Genomic DNA, 20,771 nt, shown 5'->3' on the forward strand with positions numbered 1-20,771 from the left:
TCATAGCGATTCAATCATGCAGGTATGTGTTCAGGGGCTATCAAAAAATATTTATAGTGACTCAATCAAGCATATATGTGTTCAAAGGCTATCAAAAAAAATTATAGTGACTCAATCATGCATATATGTGTTCTAATGCTGTCCAAAAAAAATTATAGTGATTCAATCTTGCATATATGTGTTCTAAGGCTATCAAAACTTTTTTATAATGATTCAATCATGCATATATGTGTTCTAATGCTGTCAAAAAAAATCTAGAGTGATTCAATCATGCAGATATGTGTTCTAAGGCTGTCAAAAAAATTCATAGAGTTTTAATCATGCAGATATATGTTCTAAGGCTGTCAAAAAAATTTCATAGTGATTCAAACATGCATATATGTGATCTGAGGCTGTAAAAAAAATCATAGTGATTCCATCATGCATATCTATGTTCTAACGTTGTAAAAAAAATTATAGTGATTTAATCATGCATGTATGTGTTCTAAGGTTGTCAAAAAAAATTTATAGTTATTCAATCATGCATATTTGGGTTCTAATGATGTAAAAAAAATCATAGTGATTCAATCATGGATATATGTGTTCAAAGGCTGTTAAAAAAAATTATCACGATTCAATCATGAATATATGTGTTCTAATGGTGTCAAAAAAAGATTTCAGTGATTCTATCACGCATATATGTGTTCTAAGGCTGTCAAAAAAAATTCATAGTTATTCAATCTTGCATATATGTGTTCTATGGCTGTCAAAAAAATTTCATAGTGATTCAATCGTGCATATATGTGATCTAAGGCTGTCAAAAAAATTTCATAGTGATTCAAAGATGCATATATGTGTTATAAGGTAGTTAAAAAAATTTCATAGTTATTCAATCGTGCATATATGTGTTCTAAGGCTGTCAAAAAAAATTCATAGCGATTCAATCAAGCATATATGTATTCTAAGGTTGTGAAAAAAAAATTATGGTGATTTAATCATGCAAAAATGTGTTGTAAGGCTGTCAAAAAAAATTCATAGTGATTGAATCATGCATATATGTGTTTTAAGGCAGTCAAAAAAAATTCATAGTGATTCCATCAAGCATATATGTGTTCTAAGGCTGTCAAAAAAATTTCATAGTGATTCAATCCTGCATATATGTGTTCTATGGCTGTCAAAAAAAAATTTGTAGTGATTTAATCATGCATATACGTGTTGTAAGGCTATCAAAAAAAATTCATAGTGATTTAAACATACATATGTGTTCTAACATTGTCAAAAAAAGTTTATACTGATTCTATCATGCATATATGTGTTATAAGGCTATCAAAAAAAGTTTATATTGATTCAATCATGCATATATGTGTTCTAAGGCAGTCAAAAATATTTTACAAAGATTTAATCATGCAGATATGTGTTCTAAGACAGTCAAAAAAATTTCATAGTGATTCAATGATGCGTATATGTGTTCTAAGGCTGTCAAAAAAAAATTATAGTGATCCAATAATGCGTATATGTGTTCTAATGCAGTCAAAAAAATTTCATGGTGATTCTATCATGCATATATGTGTTCAAAGGCAGTCAAGAAAATTTCATAGTGATTCAATGATACATATATGTGTTCTAAGGCTGTCAAAAAAATTTCCTAGTGATTCTATCATGCATATATGTATTCTAAGGCTGTCAAAAAAAATTCATAGAGATTGAATCATGCATATATGTGATCTCAAGCTGTCAAAAAAAATTCATAGTGATTCCATCATGCATATGTGTGTTCTATGGTTGTCAATAAAAGTTTGCAGTGATTCAATCTTGCATATATGTGTTCTAAGGCTTTCAAAAAAATTCTATAGTGATTCAATCATGCAGACATGTGATCTTAGGCTGTCAAAAAAAATTCGTAGTGATTCCATCATGCATATATGTGTTCGAAGGCTGTCAAAAAAAAATAGACTAATTTAATCTTGCATAAATGTGCTCTAAGGTTGTCAAAAAAATTTCAAAGTGATTCAATCATGCATATATGTGTACTAAGGCTGTCAAAAAAAAATTATAGTGATTCCATCATCCATATATGTTTTCTAAGGCTATCAAAAAAATGTCAGAGTGATTCAATCATGCAGATATGTGTACTAAGGCTGTCAAAAAATTTTATAGTGATTCCATCATCCATATATGTTTTCTAAGGCTGTCAAAAAAATTTCATAGTGATTTAATCATGCATATATGTGCTCTCAGGTAGTCAAAAAAAAATTAAAGTGATTCCATCATGCATATATATGTTCTATGGCTGTCAATAAAATTTTATAGTTATTCAATCATGCATAGATGTGTTCTAAGGCTGTCAAAAAAATTTCATAGTGACTCAATCATGACATATGTGTTATAACGCTGTCAAAAAAAAATCATAGTGATTTAATCATGCATACATGTGCTCTCATAGTGATTCAATCATGCATAAATGTGTTCTAATGTTGTCAAAAAAATTTATAGTGATTCAATCAAACATATATGTGTTCTAAGGCTGTCAAAAAAATTTTATAGTGATTCAATCTTGCATATATGTGTTCTAAATCTGTCAAAAAAATTTCATAGTGATTCAATCAAGCATATATTTGTTCTAAGGCTGTCAAAAAATTTCAGAGTGATTCAATCATGCAGATATGTGTTCTAAGGTTGTTAATAAAATTTCATAATGATTCAATCATGCATATATGTGATCTCAGGCTGTCAAAAAAATTTCATTGTGATTCCATCATGCATATAAGTGTTCTAAGGATGTCAAAAAAAATTAGTAGTTATTCAATCATGCATATATGTCTTCTAACGTTGTCAAAAAAATGTCATAGTCATTTAATCATTCATATATGTGTTCTAAAGCTGTAAAACAAAATTCAGTGTAATTCAATCATGCAGATATGTATTCTAAGGCTGTTAATAAAATTTCATAATGATTCAATCATGCATATATGTGATCTGAAGCAGTCAAATAAATTTCATAGTGATTCCATCTTCCATATAAGTGTTCTAAGGCTATCAAAAAACATTTGTAGTGATTCAATCATGCATATATGTGTTCTAAGGTTGTCAAAAAAAATTCATAGTTACTCAATCGTGCATATATGTCTTCTACCATTGTCAAAAAAATTTCATAGTGATTCAATCATGCATATATGTGTTCTATGGCTATCAAAAAAATTTCATAGAGATTCAATCATGCATATATGTGTTCTAAGACTATCAAAAAAAATTCCTAGTGATTCAATCATGAACATATGCGTTCTAGGGTTTGTCAACAAAATTTTATAGTGATTCAATATTGCATAAATTGGTTCTAATGTTGTAAAAAAAAAGTTATAGTGATTTAATCTTTCAGATATGTGTTCTAAGGTTGTCAACAAAATTTTATAGTGATTCAATCATGTATAAATGAGTTCTAATGTTGTCAAAAACATTTTGTAGTGATTCAATCATACATATATTTGTTCTAAGGCTGTAAAAAAAAATTCATAGTGATTCAATGTTGCATATATATGTTCTATGGCTGTCAAAAAAATGTTATAGTTTTTCAATCATCCATATATCTGTTCTAAGGTTGTCAAAAAAGTTTCATAGCGATTCAATCATGCAGGTATGTGTTCAGGGGCTATCAAAAAATATTTATAGTGACTCAATCAAGCATATATGTGTTCAAAGGCTATCAAAAAAAATTATAGTGACTCAATCATGCATATATGTGTTCTAATGCTGTCCAAAAAAAATTATAGTGATTCAATCTTGCATATATGTGTTCTAAGGCTATCAAAACTTTTTTATAATGATTCAATCATGCATATATGTGTTCTAATGCTGTCAAAAAAAATCTAGAGTGATTCAATCATGCAGATATGTGTTCTAAGGCTGTCAAAAAAATTCATAGAGTTTTAATCATGCAGATATATGTTCTAAGGCTGTCAAAAAAATTTCATAGTGATTCAAACATGCATATATGTGATCTGAGGCTGTAAAAAAAATCATAGTGATTCCATCATGCATATCTATGTTCTAACGTTGTAAAAAAAATTATAGTGATTTAATCATGCATGTATGTGTTCTAAGGTTGTCAAAAAAAATTTATAGTTATTCAATCATGCATATTTGGGTTCTAATGATGCAAAAAAAATCATAGTGATTCAATCATGGATATATGTGTTCAAAGGCTGTCAAAAAAAATTATCACGATTCAATCATGAATATATGTGTTCTAATGGTGTCAAAAAAAGATTTCAGTGATTCTATCACGCATATATGTGTTCTAAGGCTGTCAAAAAAAATTCATAGTTATTCAATCTTGCATATATGTGTTCTATGGCTGTCAAAAAAATTTCATAGTGATTCAATCGTGCATATATGTGATCTAAGGCTGTCAAAAAAATTTCATAGTGATTCAAAGATGCATATATGTGTTATAAGGTAGTTAAAAAAATTTCATAGTTATTCAATCGTGCATATATGTGTTCTAAGGCTGTAAAAAAAAATTCATAGCGATTCAATCAAGCATATATGTATTCTAAGGTTGTGAAAAAAAAATTATGGTGATTTAATCATGCAAAAATGTGTTGTAAGGCTGTCAAAAAAAATTCATAGTGATTGAATCATGCATATATGTGTTTTAAGGCAGTCAAAAAAAATTCATAGTGATTCCATCAAGCATATATGTGTTCTAAGGCTGTCAAAAAAATTTCATAGTGATTCAATCCTGCATATATGTGTTCTATGGCTGTCAAAAAAAAAATTGTAGTGATTTAATCATGCATATACGTGTTGTAAGGCTATCAAAAAAAATTCATAGTGATTTAAACATACATATGTGTTCTAACATTGTCAAAAAAAGTTTATACTGATTCTATCATGCATATATGTGTTATAAGGCTATCAAAAAAAGTTTATAGTGATTCAATCATGCATATATGTGTTCTAAGGCAGTCAAAAATATTTTACAGAGATTTAATCATGCAGATATGTGTTCTAAGACAGTCAAAAAAATTTCATAGTGATTCAATGATGCGTATATGTGTTCTAAGGCTGTCAAAAAAAATTTATAGTGATCCAATAATGCGTATATGTGTTCTAATGCAGTCAAAAAAATTTCATGGTGATTCAATCATGCATATATGTGTTCAAAGGCAGTCAAGAAAATTTCATAGTGATTCAATGATACATATATGTGTTCTAAGGCTGTCAAAAAAATTTCCTAGTGATTCTATCATGCATATATGTATTCTAAGGCTGTCAAAAAAAATTCATAGAGATTGAATCATGCATATATGTGATCTCAAGCTGTCAAAAAAAATTCATAGTGATTCCATCATGCATATGTGTGTTCTATGGTTGTCAATAAAAGTTTGCAGTGATTCAATCTTGCATATATGTGTTCTAAGGCTTTCAAAAAAATTCTATAGTGATTCAATCATGCAGACATGTGATCTTAGGCTGTCAAAAAAATTTCGTAGTGATTCCATCATGCATATATGTGTTCGAAGGCTGTCAAAAAAAAATAGACTAATTTAATCTTGCATAAATGTGCTCTAAGGTTGTCAAAAAAATTTCAAAGTGATTCAATCATGCATATATGTGTACTAAGGCTGTCAAAAAAAAATTATAGTGATTCCATCATCCATATATGTTTTCTAAGGCTATCAAAAAAATGTCAGAGTGATTCAATCATGCAGATATGTGTACTAAGGCTGTCAAAAAATTTTATAGTGATTCCATCATCCATATATGTTTTCTAAGGCTGTCAAAAAAATTTCATAGTGATTTAATCATGCATATATGTGCTCTCAGGTAGTCAAAAAAAAATTAAAGTGATTCCATCATGCATATATATGTTCTATGGCTGTCAATAAAATTTTATAGTTATTCAATCATGCATAGATGTGTTCTAAGGCTGTCAAAAAAATTTCATAGTGACTCAATCATGACATATGTGTTATAACGCTGTCAAAAAAAAATCATAGTGATTTAATCATGCATACATGTGCTCTCATAGTGATTCAATCATGCATAAATGTGTTCTAATGTTGTCAAAAAAATTTATAGTGATTCAATCAAGCATATATGTGTTCTAAGGCTGTCAAAAAAATTTTATAGTGATTCAATCTTGCATATATGTGTTCTAAATCTGTCAAAAAAATTTCATAGTGATTCAATCAAGCATATATTTGTTCTAAGGCTGTCAAAAAATTTCAGAGTGATTCAATCATGCAGATATGTGTTCTAAGGTTGTTAATAAAATTTCATAATGATTCAATCATGCATATATGTGATCTCAGGCTGTCAAAAAAATTTCATTGTGATTCCATCATGCATATAAGTGTTCTAAGGATGTCAAAAAAAATTAGTAGTTATTCAATCATGCATATATGTCTTCTAACGTTGTCAAAAAAATGTCATAGTCATTTAATCATTCATATATGTGTGCTAAAGCTGTAAAACAAAATTCAGTGTAATTCAATCATGCAGATATGTATTCTAAGGCTGTTAATAAAATTTCATAATGATTCAATCATGCATATATGTGATCTGAAGCAGTCAAATAAATTTCATAGTGATTCCATCTTCCATATAAGTGTTCTAAGGCTATCAAAAAACATTTGTAGTGATTCAATCATGCATATATGTGTTCTAAGGTTGTCAAAAAAAATTCATAGTTACTCAATCGTGCATATATGTCTTCTACCATTGTCAAAAAAATTTCATAGTGATTCAATCATGCATATATGTGTTCTATGGCTATCAAAAAAATTTCATAGAGATTCAATCATGCATATATGTGTTCTAAGACTATCAAAAAAAATTCCTAGTGATTCAATCATGAACATATGCGTTCTAGGGTTTGTCAACAAAATTTTATAGTGATTCAATATTGCATAAATTGGTTCTAATGTTGTAAAAAAAAAGTTATAGTGATTTAATCTTTCAGATATGTGTTCTAAGGTTGTCAACAAAATTTTATAGTGATTCAATCATGTATAAATGAGTTCTAATGTTGTCAAAAACATTTTGTAGTGATTCAATCATACATATATTTGTTCTAAGGCTGTCAAAAAAAATTCATAGTGATTCAATGTTGCATATATATGTTCTATGGCTGTCAAAAAAATGTTATAGTTTTTCAATCATCCATATATCTGTTCTAAGGTTGTCAAAAAAGTTTCATAGCGATTCAATCATGCAGGTATGTGTTCAGGGGCTATCAAAAAATATTTATAGTGACTCAATCAAGCATATATGTGTTCAAAGGCTATCAAAAAAAATTATAGTGACTCAATCATGCATATATGTGTTCTAATGCTGTCCAAAAAAAATTATAGTGATTCAATCTTGCATATATGTGTTCTAAGGCTATCAAAACTTTTTTATAATGATTCAATCATGCATATATGTGTTCTAATGCTGTCAAAAAAAATCTAGAGTGATTCAATCATGCAGATATGTGTTCTAAGGCTGTCAAAAAAATTCATAGAGTTTTAATCATGCAGATATATGTTCTAAGGCTGTCAAAAAAATTTCATAGTGATTCAAACATGCATATATGTGATCTGAGGCTGTAAAAAAAATCATAGTGATTCCATCATGCATATCTATGTTCTAACGTTGTAAAAAAAATTATAGTGATTTAATCATGCATGTATGTGTTCTAAGGTTGTCAAAAAAAATTTATAGTTATTCAATCATGCATATTTGTGTTCTAATGATGTAAAAAAAATCATAGTGATTCAATCATGGATATATGTGTTCAAAGGCTGCCAAAAAAAATTATCACGATTCAATCATGAATATATGTGTTCTAATGGTGTCAAAAAAAGATTTCAGTGATTCTATCACGCATATATGTGTTCTAAGGCTGTCAAAAAAAATTCATAGTTATTCAATCTTGCATATATGTGTTCTATGGCTGTCAAAAAAATTTCATAGTGATTCAATCGTGCATATATGTGATCTAAGGCTGTCAAAAAAATTTCATAGTGATTCAAAGATGCATATATGTGTTATAAGGTAGTTAAAAAAATTTCATAGTTATTCAATCGTGCATATATGTGTTCTAAGGCTGTCAAAAAAAATTCATAGCGATTCAATCAAGCATATATGTATTCTAAGGTTGTGAAAAAAAAATTATGGTGATTTAATCATGCAAAAATGTGTTGTAAGGCTGTCAAAAAAATTTCATAGTGATTGAATCATGCATATATGTGTTTTAAGGCAGTCAAAAAAAATTCATAGTGATTCCATCAAGCATATATGTGTTCTAAGGCTGTCAAAAAAATTTCATAGTGATTCAATCCTGCATATATGTGTTCTATGGCTGTCAAAAAAAAAATTGTAGTGATTTAATCATGCATATACGTGTTGTAAGGCTATAAAAAAAAATTCATAGTGATTTAAACATACATGTGTTCTAACATTGTCAAAAAAAGTTTATACTGATTCTATCATGCATATATGTGTTATAAGGCTATCAAAAAAAGTTTATAGTGATTCAATCATGCATATATGTGTTCTAAGGCAGTCAAAAATATTTTACAGAGATTCAATGATGCGTATATGTGTTCTAAGGTTGTCAAGAAAATTTCCTAGTGATTCAATGATATGTATATGTGTTCTAAGGCTGTCAAAAAAATTTCCTAGTGATTCTATCATGCATATATGTGTTGTAAGGCTGTCAAAAATTTTTCATAGAGATTGAATCATGCATATATGTGATCTCAGGCTGTCAAAAAAAAATCATAGTGATTCCATCATGCATATGTGTGTTCTATGGTTGTCAATAAAAGTTTGCAGTGATTCAATCTTGCATATATGTGTTCCTAGGCTTTCAAAAAATTTTATAGTGACTCAATCATGCATATATGTGTTTTAACGTTGTCAAAAAAATTTCATAGTGATTCCATCATGCATATATATGTTATAATGCTGTAAAAAAAAAATTATACTATTCAATCATGCATATATGTGTTCTAAGGTTGTGAACAAAAATTTATAGTGATTCAATCATGCATAAATATGTTCTACTATAGTCAAAAAAAATTATAGTGATTCAATCATGCATATATATGTACTAAGGCAGTCAAAAAAAAATCATAGTGATTCAATCATACATATTTGTCTTCTAAGGCTGTCAAAAAAATGTTATAGTGATTCAGTCATGCATATATATGTTCTAAGGCTGTCAAAAAAGTGTTATAGTGATTCAATCAGTCAAATATGTGTTTTAAGGCTGTCGAAAAATTTTTATAGTGATTCAATCATGCAGATATGTGTTCTAAGGTTGTCAAAAAAAGTTTATAGTGATTCAATCATGCATATTTGATTTCTAATTTTTTCAACAAAAATCATAGTTATTCAATCATGCATATATGCCTTCTAATGCTATTAAAAAAAAAATGGTGATTCAAACATGCATATATATGTGATAAGGCTGTCAAAATTTTTTTATAGTGATTCAATCATGCATATATGTGTTCTAAGGCTTTCAAAAAAAATTTATAGATATTCAATCATGCATATATGTGTTAGGTTGTCAAAAAAATTTCATAGTGACTCCATTTTGCAGTTATGTGTTCTAAGGTTGTCAAAAAAAATTCATAGTGATGCAATCTTGCATATATGTGTTCTTAGGCTGTCAAAAAAAATCATAGTGATTCAATCATTCATATATGTGTTCTAAGGCTGTCAAAAAAATTTCATAGTGATTCAATCATGCAGATATGTATTCTAAGATTATGAAAAAAAAAATATTTATATTAACTTAATCAAGCATAAGTATGTTCCAAGGTTGTCAAAAAAAATTCATAGTAATTCAATCATGCATACATGTGTTCTAAGGCCGTCAAAAAAAATTCATTGTCATTCTATCATGCATATATGTGTACTAAGGCTGTCAAAAAAAAATCATAGTGATTCAATCATGCACATATGTGTTCTTGTCAAAAAAAATTCATAGTGAATCAATCATTCATATATTTATTCTAAGGCTGTCAAAAAAAATTCATAATGATTCAACCAAGCGAAAATGTGTTCTAAGTCTGTCAAAAAAAATTTATAGTGATTCAATAATGCATATATGTGTTCTAATGCTGTAAAAAAAATTATAGTGATTCAATCAAGCATATATGTGATCTAAGGCTGTCAAAAAAATTCGTAGTGATTCAATGATGCAGACATGTGTTCTAAGGCTGTAAAAAAAAAATTCATAGAGACTAAATCACGTATATATGTGTTCTGAAATTATCAAAAAAACTTTATAGTGATTCAAAAATGCATATATGTGTCCAAAGGCTGTCAAATAAATTTTATAGTGATTCAATCACACATACGTGTGTTCTAATGCTGTCAAAAAATACTTATAGTGATTCAATCATGCATATATGTGTTCTAAGGCTATCAAAAAAAAATCATAGTAATTCAATCTTGCGTATATGTGTTCTAAGGCTATCAAAAAAAATTCATAGTGATTCAATTGTGCATATATGTGTTCTAAGGCTGTCAAAAAAATTGTATAGTGATTCCATCTTGCATATATGTGTTCTAAGGCTTTCAAAAAAAAATTATAGTGATTCAATCGTGCATATATGTATTCTAAGGTTGTGAAAAAAATTTATAGTGATTCAATCATGCATAAATGTGTTATAAGGATAACAAAAAAATTTCATAGTGATTGAAACATCCATATATGTGTTTTAAGGTTGTCAAAAAAAACTCATAGTGATTCCTTCAAGCATATATTTGTTCTAAGCCTGCCAAAAAAAATCATAGTGATTGAATCATGCATATATGTGTCCTAAGGCTGTTAAAAAAATTTCAAAGTGATTCAATCATGAATATATGTGTTCTAAGGCTTTCAAAAAAATTTCTTAATGATTGAATCATGTATATATGTGTTTTAAGGCTGTCAAAAAAATTTCATAGTGATTCCATCAAGCATATATGTGTTCTAAGGCTGTCAAAAATATTTTATAGTGATTCAATCTTGCATATATGTGCTCTATGGCTGTCGAAAAAAATTCTGAGTGACTTAATCATACATATGTGTTCTAACATTGTCAAAAAAAATTATAGTGATTCTATCGTGCATATATGTGTTCTAAGGATATCAAAAAAAAATGATAGTGATTCAATCACGCCTATCTGTGTTCTAAGGCAGTCCAAAATATTTCATAGTGATTCAATCATGCAAATATGTGTTCTATGGCAGTCAAAAAAAATTCATAGTGATTCAATCATGTGTACATGTTTTTTAAGGTTGTCAAAAAAAATTTATAGTGTTTCAATAATGCGTCTATGTGTTCTAAGGGAGTCAAAAAATGTCATAGTGATTCAATCATGCATATATGTGTTCTAAGGCTGTCAAGAAAATTTCCTAGTGACTCAATCACGCATATATGTGTTCTAAGGTTTTGAAAACAAAATTATAGTGTTTCAATTAAGCATATATATGTTCTAAGGCTATCAAAAAAAATTCATAGTGATTCAATCATGCATTTATGTGATCTCAGGCCATCAAAAAAATTTTATAGTGATTCCATCATGCATATGTGTGTTCTATGGCTGTCAATAAAATTTTGTAGTGATTCTATCTTGCAAATATGTGTTATAAGGCTGTCAAAAAATTCCATCGTGACTCATTCATGCATATATGTGTTCTAACATTGTCAAAAAAATAATCATAGTAATTCCATCATGCATAAATGAGTTCTAATGCTGTCAAAAAAAAAATTATACTGATTCAAACATGCGTATATGTGTTCTAAGGTTGTCAACAAAATTTTATAGTGATTGAGTCATGCATAAATGTGTTCTAAAGTTGTAAAAAAAAAATTGTAGTGATTCAATCATGCATGTGTTCTAAGGCTGTCAAAAAAATTTCATAGTGATTCAATCATGATATATGTGCTCTAAGGTTGTCAAAAAAATGTTGTAGTGATTCATTCGTGCATATATATGTTGTAAGGCTATCAAAAAATAGTTCTAGTGATTCAATCATGCATATATGTTTTTTAAGGCTGCCAAAAAAATTTCATAGTGATACAATCATGCAGATATGTGTTCTAAGGTTGTCAAAAAAAATTTATATTGATTCAATCATGCATATTTGTGTTCTAATGCTGACAAAAAAAATTCATAGTTATTCAATCATGCATATGTGTGTTCAAAGGCTGTCAAAAAAAAATTATAGTGAGTCAATGATGCATATATATGTCCTATGCTGTCAAAAAAATTTGTAGTGATCCAATCATGCATCTGTGTTATACGGCTGTAACAAAAAATTTATAGTGATTCAATCATGTATATATCTGTTCTAAGGCTGCCAAAAAAAATTTATAGTCATTCAATAATGCGTATGTGTACTCAGGCCGTCAAAAAAAAATTGTAGTGATCCAATGATAAATATATGTGTTCTAAGGCTGTAAAAAAAAATCATAGTCATTCAATCACGCATTTATGTGTCATAAGGTTGTCAAACAAATTTCATAGTGATTCAATCATGCATATATGTGTTCAGAGGCAGCCAAAAAAAATTTATAGTGATTCAATCATGCATATACGTGTTCTAAAAATGTCCAAAAAATTTCAAAGTGACTCTATCGTGCATATATGTGTTCTATGGTTGTCAAAAAAATTTCATACTGATTCAATCATGTACATTTGTGTTCTAAGGCTGTCAAAAAAAATTCATAGTGATTCAATCATTCATATATTTGTTCTAAGGCTGTCAAAAAAATTTCATAGTGATTCAATCATGCAGAACTATGTTCTAAGGCTGTCAAAAAAAAATTATTGTGATTTAATCATACAATGTGTTCTAATGGTGTAAAAAAAATTATAGTGATTCAATCAAGCATATATCTGATCTAAGGCTGTCCAAAAAAATTCATAATGATTCAATCATGCATATATGTGTTCTAAGGCTGCCAAAAACGTTTTATAGTGATTCAGTCTTGCAGATATGTGTTCTAATGTAGTAAAAAAGATTATAGTGATTCAATCAACCATATATGTGTTCTATGGCTGTCAAAAAAAATTCATAGTGATTTAATCATTCCTATATGTGTTCTAACGTTGTTTAAAAAACTTCATTGTGATTCAATCATGCATATATGTGTTCTAAGGCCGTCAAAAAAAAGTTATAGTGATTCAATCATACAGATATGTGTTCTAAGGATGTCAAAAAAAAATTATAGTGATTCAATCATGAATATATGTGTTCTAATGGTGTCAAAAAAATTCTATAGTGATTCAATCATGCATATATGTGTTCTAAGGCTATCAAAAAAACTACATACTGATCAATCATGCAAATATGAGTTCTCAAACTGTCAAAAAAAAAATCATAGTGATTCAATCATAAATATATATGTTGTGAGGGTGTCAAAAAAAATTCAAAGTGAATCAATCATGCATATATGTGTTCAGAGGCTGCAGAAAAAAATTTTGTAGTGATTCAATCATGCATATAAGTGATCTAAGGCTCTCAAAAAAATTCACAGTAATTCAATCAAGCATACATGTGTTCTAAGGCTGTAAAAAAATTTTCATAGTGATTCAATCATGCATATATGTGTTCTAAGGCTGTCAAAAAATTTTTATAGTGATTCAATCATGCACATATGTGTTCTAAGGCTATCAAAAAAATTTCATAGTGATTCAATCATTCACATATTTGTTCTAAGGCTGTCAAAAAAAATTTATAGTGCTTCAGCCTTGCAAAAATGTGTTCTAAGGCTATCAAAAAAACATTATAGTGATTCAATCATGCATATATGTGTTCTAATGCTATAAACAAAATCCTAGTGATTCAATTATGCATATATGTGATCTAAGGCTGTCAAAAAAAAATTATAGTGATTCAATTAAGCATATATGTGTTTTAAGGTTGTCAAAAACATTTTATAGTGATTCAATCATGCATATATATGTTCTAAGATTGTCAAAAAAAAAATCATAGTGATTCAATGTTGCATATATGTGGTCTAAAGCAGTTAAAAAAATTGCATAGTGATTCAATCATGCATATATGTGTTCTAACGTTGTCAAAAAAATTTATAGTGATTCAATCATGCATATTTGTGTACTAATGCGGTCAAAAAAAATTTATATTGATTCAATCATGCATATATGTGTTCTAAGGCTGTCAAAAAACTTTCATAGTCATTCAATCATGCATATATGTGTTCTAAGGTTGTCATAAAAATTTTATAGTTATTCAATCATGCATATAAGTGTCCTAAGATTGTCAAAAAAAATTCATAGTGATTCAATCCTGCATATATGTGTTTTAACGCTATCAAAAAACTTTCATAGTGAATCTTGCATGTATGTGTTCTAAGGCCGTCAAAAATTTTTCATAGTAATTCAATCATGCAGATATGTGTTTTATGGCTGCCAAAAAAAATATATAGTGATTCAATCACACATATATGTGTTCTAGGATTGTCAAAACAGTTTCATAGTGATTAAATCATGCTTATATTTGTACTAAGGCTGTAAAAAAAAATTATATTGATTCAATCTTGCATAAATATATTCTAATATTATAAAAGAAAAATTATAGTGATTTAATCTTGCATATATGTGTTCTGAGGTTGTCAACAAAATTTTATAGTGATTCAATCATGCATAAATGTGCTCCAGTGATGTCAAAAAAAATTTGCAGTGATTCAATCATACTTATATATGTTCTAAGGCTGTCAAAAAAAATTCATACTGATTAAATATTTAATATATATGTTCTAAGGCTGTCAAAAAAATGTTATAGTGTTTCAATCATGCATATATGTGTTGTAAGGCAATCAAAAAAAAAATTAGTGATTCAATCATGCTGGTAATGGTTCAAGGGTTGTCAAAAAAAATTTATAGTCATCAAATCAAGCATATATGTGTTCAAAGGCAATCAAAAAAGTTTTATAGTGATTCAATCATGCATTTATGTGTTCTAATGCTGTCCAAAAAAATTTATATTGATTCAATTGTGCATATATGTGTTCAAAGGCTATCAAAATTTTTTTATAGTGATTCAATCATGGATATATGTGTTCTAAGGCTGTCAAAAAAAATCCAGAGTGATTCAATCTTGCAGATATGTGTTGTAAGTCTGTCAAAAAAATTTCTTAGTGATTCAATCATGCATATATGTTATCTCAGGCAGTCAAAAAAAGTCATAGTGATTCCCTATTGCATATATGTGTTCTAAGGCTATCAAAAAAAATTTATAGTGATTCAATCATGTATATATGTGTTATATGGCTGTCAAAAAAATTTTATAGTGATTCAATCATGTATATATGTGTTCTAAGGCTGTCAAAAAAATTACATTGTGACTCAATCATGCATATATGTCTTCTAACGTTATAAAAAAAAATTCATAGTGATTCAATCATGCATTTATGTGTTCTAAGGCCGTCAAAAAAAATTCATATTGATTCAATCATGCATTTATGTGTTCTAAGGCCGTCAAAAAAATTTCATATTGATTCAATCATGCATATATGTGTTCTAAGGCTATAAAAGAAATTTTATAGTGATTCAATCATGCATATAAGTGTTCTAATGCTCTCAAAAAAAGTTTAGAGTTATTTGATCATGTATATATGTGTTCTAAGGTTGTCAAAAAAAATTCATAGTGATTCAATCATATATAAATGTGCTCTAAGGCTGTCAAAAAAAACTTGTAGTGATTCTATCATCCATATATATGTTCTAAGGCTGTCAAAAAAAATTCATAGTAATTCAATCATGCGTATATATGTTCTTACCCTGTCAAAAAAAAATTATACTGATTCAATCATGCATATATGTGTTCTAAGGGTATTTAAAAAATGTTATAGCAATTTAATCATGCATATATTTGATCTCAGGCTGTTAAAAAAATTTCATAGTAATTCCATCATGCATATATGTGTCCTAAGGCTGTCAAAAAAAATTTACGGTGATTCCAACATGCATATATGTGTTCTAAGGCTGCCAATAAAATTTTGTAGTGATTCAATCTTGCATATATGTGTTCTAAGGCTGTCAACAAATTCCATAGTGACTCAATCATGCATATATGTGTTCTAACATTGTCAAAAAAAATTCATAGTGCTTCCATCTGCGTATATGTGTTCTAATGCTGTCAAAAAAACTTTATACTACTTCAATCATACATATATGTATTTCAAGGTTGTCAACAAAATTTTATAGTGATTCAATAATGCAGAAATATGCTCTAATATTGTCAAAAACAAATTGTAGGGATTCACTCATGCATATATGTGTTCTAAGGCTGTCAAAAAAATGTTATAGTGATTCAATCATGCATATATATGTTCTAAGGCTGTCAAAAAAATGTTATAGTGATTCAATCATGCATATATGTGTTCTAAGGCTGTCAAAAAAAATTCTTAGTGAATCAATCGTGTAGATATGTGTTCTAAGGTTGTCAAAAAAAATCATAGTGATTCAATCAAGCATATTTGTCTTCTAATACTGTCAAAAAAAATCATAGCGATCCAATCTTGCATATATGTGTTCAAAGGCTGTCAAAAAAAACTTATAGTGATTCAATCATGCATATATGTGTTCTAATGCTGTCAAAAAAAACTTATAGTGATTCAATCATGCATATATGTGTTCTAATGCTGTCAAAAAATTTTCATAGTGATTCAATCATGCATATATGTTTTCTAATGTTGTCAAAAAATTTTCATAGTGATTCAATCTTGCATATATGTGTTCTAAGGCAGTAAAAAAAAATTCACAGTGACTCAATCGTGCATATATGTGATCTAAGACTGTCAAAAAAAATTCTTAGTGATTCAAACATGCATATATGTGTTATAAGACTGTCAAAAAATTTCATAGTGATTCAATCGTGCATATATGTGTTATAAGGCTGTCAAAAAAGCTTCATAGTGATTCAATCATGTATATATGTCTTCTAAGGTTGTGAAATTTTTTTTATAGTGATTCAATCATGCATAAATGTGTTGTAAGCCTGTCAAAAATTTTCATAGTGATTGAATCATGCATATATGTGTTTTAAGGCTATAAAAAAAATCGTAGTGATTCCATCAAGCATATATGTGTTCTAGGGCTGTCAAAAAAAAAATCATGGTGATTCAATCATGCATGTATGTGTTCTAAGGCTGTCAAAAAAAATTCAATGGTATTCAATCTAGCATATATGTGTTCTAAGGCTGTCAAAAAAATTTATAGTGGTTTAATCATGCATATATGTGTTCAAAGGCTTTCAAAAAAAAAAGTTCATAGTGACTTAATCACACATATGTGTTTTAACATTGTCAAAAAAAAATTATAGTGATTCTAACATGCATATATGTGTTATAAGGGTATCAAAAAAAATTCATAGTGATTCAATCATGCATATATGTGTTCAAAGGCTGTCAAAAATATTTCATAGAGATTCAATCATGCAGGTATGTGTTCTAAGGCTGTGAAAAAATTTTCACAGTGATTCAATGATGTGTATGTGTTCTAATATTTCAAAAAAATTATATTGATTCAATATTGCGTATATGTGTTCTAAGGCAGTTAAAAACATTTTATAGTGATTCAATCAGGCATATATCATTTCTAAGGCTGTCAAGAAAATTTCATAGTGATTCAATCATGCATTTGTGTGATCTCAGGCTATCAAAAAAATCTCATAGTGATTCCATTATGCATATGTGTGTTCTAAGCTTGTCAATAAAATTTTGTAGTGATTCAATCTTGCATATATGTGTTCTAAGGCTGTCGAAAAATTCCATAGTGACTCAATCATGCAAATATGTGTTTTAACGTTGTCAAAAAAAATCATAGTGATTCCAACATCAATATATGTGTGCTAATGCTCTCAACAAAATTTTATACGGATTCAATCATGCATATACATGTTCTAAGGCAGTCAAAAAAATGTTATGGTGATTCAATCGTGCATATATGTGTTTTAAGGCTGTCCAAAAAATTTCATAGTGATTTAATCATGCAGATAAGAGTTCTATGGTTGTCAAAAAAAAAATTATAGAGATTCAATCATGCATATTTGTGTTCTAATTCTGTCAAAAAAAATTCACAGTTATTCAATTTTGCATATGTGTGTTCAAACGCTGTAAAAAAATTGTATAGTGATTCAATCATGCATATAATTGTTCTAATGCTTTCAAAAAAAAATTATAGAGATCCAATCATCCATATATGTGTTCTAAGGCGGTCAAAAATTTTTTAGAGTGATTCAATCGTGCATATATGTTTTCTAAGGCCGTCAAAGAAAATTTATAGTGATTCAATTGTGCATATATGTGTTCTAAGCTTGTCAAAAAAAATTTATAGTGACTCAATCATGTAGATATGTGTTCTAAGGGTGTCAAAAAAAATTCATAGTGATGCAATCATGCATATATGTGTTCTAAGGCTATCAAAAAACATTCATAGTGATTCAATCATGCATGTATGTGATCTCACGCTGTAAAAAAAAATTTGAAGTGATTCCATCAAGCATATATGTGTTCTAAGGCTATCAATAAAATTTTGTAGTGATTCATTCTTGCATATTTGTGTTTTAAGGCTGTAAAAAAAATTTCATTGTGATTCAATCATGCAGATACGTGTTCTAAGGTTGTGAAAAATATTTCATAGTAATTCAATCATGCATATGTTTGTTCTAAGGCTGTCAAAAAAAGTTTAGAGTGTTTCAATCAAGCAGATATGTGCTCTAAGGCTGTCAAAAAAAAATTCATAGTGATTCAATCATGCATATATGTGAGATCTCAGGTAGTCAAAAAAATTTCACAGTGATTCCATCATGCATATATATGTCCTAAGGCTATCAAAAAAAATTTGTAGTGATTCTATCATGCATATATCTGTTCTAAGGCTGTTAAAAAAATTTCATAGTGACTCAATCATGCATATATGTGTTCTAATGCTATCAAAAAAAAATTATAGTGATTCAATCAAGCATATATGTCTTCTAAGGGTGTCAAAAAAATATCATAGCGATTCAATCATGCAAATATGTGTTCTAATGCTATCAAAAAAAATTTATAGTGATTCAATCATGCATATATGTGATCAAAGGCTGTCAAAAAAAATTATAATGCTTCAATCATGCATATATGTGTTCTAATCATGTCAAAAAACAATATAGAGATTCATTCTTGCATATTTATGTTCTAAGGCTATCAAAAAAAATTTACAGTATTCAATCATGCATATATGTGATCTCAGGCTCTCAAAAAAAATTTGTAGTGATTCCATCATGCACATATATGTTCTAAGTCTGTCAAAAAAATTCTATAGTGATTCAATCATGCAGACATGTGATCTCAGGCTGTCAAAAAAATTTTGTAGTGATTCCATCATGCATATATGTGTTTCAAGGCTGTCAAAAAAAATTTATACTGATTCAATCATGCATATATGTGTTCTAAGGTTGTCAAAAAATTTTCAAAGCGATTCAATCATGCATATATGTGTACTAAGGCTGTCAAAAAAAATTTATAGTGATTCCATCATCCATATATGTTTTCTAAGGCTATCAAAAAAATTTCAGAGTGATTCAATCATCCAGATATATGTTCTAAGGCTGAGAAAAAAATTTCATAGTGATTTAATCATGCATATATGTGCTCTCAGGAAGTCAAAAAAAATTTAAAGTGATTCCATCATGCATATATATGTTATAAGGCTGTCAATAAAATTTTATAGTTATTCAATCATGCATATATGTGTTCTAAGGCTGTCAAAAAAAATCATAGTGACTCAATCATGCACATATGTGTTATAAGGCTGTCAAAAAAATTTCATAGTGATTTAATCATGCATACATGTGCTCTCATAGTGATTCAATCATGCATAAATGTGTTCTAATGTTGTCAAAAAAAAACTATAGTGATTCAATCAAGCATATATGTGTTCTAAGGCTGTCAAAAAAAAATTATAGTGATTCAATCTTGCATATATGTGTTCTAAATCTGTCAAAAAAAATTCATAGTGATTCAATCAAGCATATATTTGTTCTAAGGCTGTCAAAAAAACTTCATAGTGATTCAATCAAGCATATATTTGTTCTAAGGCTGTCAAAAAATTTCAGAGTGATTCAATCATGAGACATGTGTTCTAAGTTTGTTAATAAAATTTCATAATGATTCAATCATGCATATATGTGATCTCAGGCTGTCAAAAAAAAATCATTGTAATTCCATCATGCATATAAGTGTTCGAAGGATGTCAAAAAAAATTAGTAGTGATTTAATCATGCATATATGTCTTCTAACGTTGTCAAAAAAATGTCATAGTCATTCAATCATTCATATATGTGTTCTAAGGCTGTAAAAAAAAATTTAGTGTGATTCAATCATGCATATATGTGATCTCAAGCTGTCAAATAAATTTCATAGTGATTCCATCTTGCATATAAGTGTTTTAAGGCTGTCAAAAAACATTTATAGTGATTCAATCATGCATATATGTGTTCTAAGGTTGTCAAAAAAAATTCATAGTTACTCAATCATGCATATATGTCTTCTAACATTGTCAAAAAAAATTCATAGTGATTCAATCATGCATATATGTGTTCTAAGGCTATCAAAAAAAATTCATAGAGATTCAATCACGCATATATGTGTTATAAGGCTATAAAAAAAAATTCCTAGTGATTCAATCATGAAGATATGTGTTCTAGGGTTTGTCAACAAAATTTTATAGTGATTCAATATTGCATAAATTGGTTCTAATGTTGTAAAAAAAAATTTATAGTGATTTAATCTTTC

This window comes from Nuphar pumila, chromosome 6 (assembly GCF_984573655.1).
Source record: "Nuphar pumila chromosome 6, dmNupPumi1.hap1.1, whole genome shotgun sequence".
Taxonomy (NCBI): domain Eukaryota; kingdom Viridiplantae; phylum Streptophyta; class Magnoliopsida; order Nymphaeales; family Nymphaeaceae; genus Nuphar; species Nuphar pumila.